The following is a 3,606-nucleotide window of genomic DNA, read 5'->3' as shown; positions in this document are numbered from 1 at the left end:
CTTGGATGTGGTAGCCGTTTCTCAGGCTCCCTCTCCGGAATCGAACCCTGATTCCCCGTTACCCGTGATCACCATGGTAGGCGCAGAAAGTACCATCGAAAGTTGATAGGGCAGACACTCGAATGAGTCGTCGCCGCCGCCAGGGACGTGCGATCGGCTCGAGGTTATCCAGAGTCACCAAAAGCGGCCGGGAGAGCGAGGCGCCCCCGGTTGGGTTTTTGATCTGATAAATGCACGCATCCCCCCTCCCGGACCCCCCCCGGGAAGAGGGGGGAGGGTGGGGGTCAGCGCTCGTCGGCATGTATTAGCTCTAGAATTACCACAGTTATCCAAGTAACGTTGGAGCGATCAAAGGAGCCGTAACTGATTTAATGAGCCTTTCGCAGTTTCACTGTACAAGCCCGTGTGTACTTAGACATGCATGGCTTAATCTTTGAGACAAGCATATGCTACTGGCAGGATCAACCAGGTAGCCGCGCCTTCCGCATCCCCCCAAAACCAACCGGAGTCGGGCGGAGGACGGTGGAACGAGCGCGATCCGACCCCCCCTCGTTCCACCCCCCACGACAGCGAGAAGCGGACGGGGGGGAAGCGCGGGAGGACGGAACGCGACGGAGCCCACCCGCGAACGGGAGGGGGCTCGAGCGCGGCGGCGGGTGTAGGAACGGAACCGTCACGAAGCTACGCGGTACGGGGGACCGCAGGTCAGCCAGAGGAATGCATTTCAGCTCCGGGGAAAAGACGCACGCGGCGGGGGGCTAAACCCGCCGGTCCTCCCCAGGCTCGAGCCAGACCACTCGATGGAAGGGCTCCCGGGCTTCTCGACCTCGCTCGGAAGGGTCGGCGTCCCCCCCTCTCTCTCTCCTCCCTGGGAAGGAAGGAAGGAAGGAAGGGAAACCCTCTCTCGACGGCGTCCGACCGTAGGGTTTCGGGAGGAACCGCCGTGCCTGAACACCGGCGCGACACCGGCCCGCAGGGGCCCTCCCTAGTCGGAACGTAAAAGCCAATCGTGTGGGAAAACCTCCGCCCCGGGAAGGAACGCAGGCAGGGGCGACTTAACCGCACGGGAAATCCTCCCCCAACACGGCTCCTGCCCGGGCACGAGGCCTCCGGAACCGGCCCGACAGCTCAACCGACCAGCATCGACATCGCCCGGGGGGAGGGGGACGGGACACGCGCGGATCGGGGGGAAGGAACTCAGGCAAGGCGACTTAACCGCAATGGAAATCATCCCGACCTGGCTCCTGGCTCCTGGCTCCTAAACCGGCACGAGAACCGCCCCTCTCAATGGACACGTGCGAGGCGCGCTCACATCCTGCCCAGAAATAGAACCTCAATCCCCGGGCTTCAGCGTACAACACCGTGAAGTCTCAAGCGTTCGGCCCGATCCTTGGACTCCCATCCGGAGAGAGCGATGGTGTGGCGACCAAACTCGGCTCCGCTCACCCCAGTCCACGGTAGGGTGGGTCGGGCAGGGTTCCTCAGATCAAGCACGGTAAGACTTGGGTCTATAATGCGCGCGCGTGCGTATGGATTTCGTGAAGGACCCTTTGCCCACAACAGAGAGAGACCATCCGGGAAGACAAGGAGGAATCCCGTCAACTCCTGCCCAGCCACAGACTCCAAAGGACGGCTCCAAACGGGTCCTTCACATGCATTCTGACACCTCGGGTCCTGACTTAGTCAAACCATTTTGATCAAAAAAACCCTGTCGACGGAAATCTCCGCGGACCCCCCCGTTGTACCTTGACCGCGGGACCCTGAAGGGAGGGAGGTCCCGGGTCCTTGGGAACAGGAGTCGCCGCCGCCCCGCAGCCCCGTTTCGCCTCCGCCCTCGGCAGACTTCCACAAACGGCCCCGAGGTGGCCATGGTCATCTAATGTTAAAGATAGGGAACATGACCATGTTTTTTTGAAAACTTTGATTCTGACGGAGCCGAAAAAGTCCGGACTCTGGTCATATAATGTTAAAGATAGGGATTTCCCTCCGAAAATTCCCCTCAACATGACCATGGCTCCCAAATCACCTCCGGAGAAGGTAGACATGACCAGAGACTGAAAGGGAACGCACGGAGGAGCCAAGGGCGCAAACCCCAGTTCTCGAGCCGGAAATGGGAGCCTCCAGGCCCGCATGAACGGGCGCCCGGGCACGGGAGGTCAACCCCCCCCCCCTTCCCGCAACGTGACCAGAGCTTGGCCAGGTCCTTAAGGGGGCTTAGCCCGGTCCTGAGCCCGAGGAACGGGGCCTCCAGCCCGGCCTGAACCGGCGCCGGGCGCGGGAGGGGGCCACCGGGCAGACTTCCAAGGGAGGATGTCGCCAGGGGGTGAAGGGGGACCCTGACCGGGGTGCAGGGCCTCCCACACGGCTTAGATCGGTCGCTCGTGCCCTTAGAATGAACCTCCGTCCTGACTTAGAAATATTTTTTTGATCGAAAATGCCGTGCCCCTAGTAATATGCACCTACCTCCCCAGTGTATCTGCCATCTAGTTGCATTAAGGGAGGAAGCCACGAGTTCACAGGGACCTCCTGGAACTCTCGCTCCGTAACACATAGCAAATCTGTCCCTTCAGAAGAAGGTAACTTTTAATTGGAGCTCTGGTCATGTCAGCTACTTCTGCCCATGGTCATGTAGGCTAATTCTGCCTCTGGTCATGTCAGCTAATTCCGCCTATGGTCATATTAGCTAATTCCGCCTCTGGTCATGTCAGCTAACTCCGCCTATGGTCATGTCAGCTAACTGTGCCTATGGTCATGTCAGCTAACTGTGCCTATGGTCATGTCAGCTAACTCCGCCTATGGTCATGTCAGCTACTTCTGCCCATGGTCATGTCAGCTACTTCTGCCTATGGTCATGTCAGCTACTTCTGCCTATGGTCATGTCAGCTAACTGTGCCTATGGTCATGTCAGCTAACTGTGCCTATGGTCATGTCAGCTAACTCCGCCTATGGTCATGTCAGCTAACTGTGCCTATGGTCATGTCAGCTAACTGTGCCTATGGTCATGTCAGCTACTTCTGCCCATGGTCATGTCAGCTACTTCTGCCTATGGTCATGTCAGCTACTTCTGCCTATGGTCATGTCAGCTACTTCTGCCTATGGTCATGTCAGCTAACTGTGCCTATGGTCATGTCAGCTACTTCTGCCCATGGTCATGTCAGCTACTTCTGCCCATGGTCATGTCAGCTACTTCTGCCCATGGTCATGTCAGCTACTTCTGCCTATGGTCATGTCAGCTACTTCTGCCTATGGTCATGTCAGCTACTTCTGCCTATGGTCATGTCAGCTAACTGTGCCTATGGTCATGTCAGCTACTTCTGCCCATGGTCATGTCAGCTACTTCTGCCCATGGTCATGTCAGCTACTTCTGCCCATGGTCATGTCAGCTACTTCTGCCCATGGTCATGTCAGCTAATTCCGCCTCTGGTCATGTCAGCTAATTCCGCCTCTGGTCATGTCAGCTAATTCCGCCTCTGGTCATGTCAGCTAACTGTGCCTATGGTCATGTCAGCTAACTGTGCCTCTGGTCATGTAGGCTAATTCCGCCTATGGTCATGTCAGCTAATTCCGCCTCTGGTCATGTCAGCTAACTGTGCCTATGGTCATGTT

This window comes from Acipenser ruthenus, unplaced genomic scaffold (assembly GCF_902713425.1).
Source record: "Acipenser ruthenus unplaced genomic scaffold, fAciRut3.2 maternal haplotype, whole genome shotgun sequence".
Taxonomy (NCBI): domain Eukaryota; kingdom Metazoa; phylum Chordata; class Actinopteri; order Acipenseriformes; family Acipenseridae; genus Acipenser; species Acipenser ruthenus.
This window is presented reverse-complemented; position numbering follows the sequence as displayed.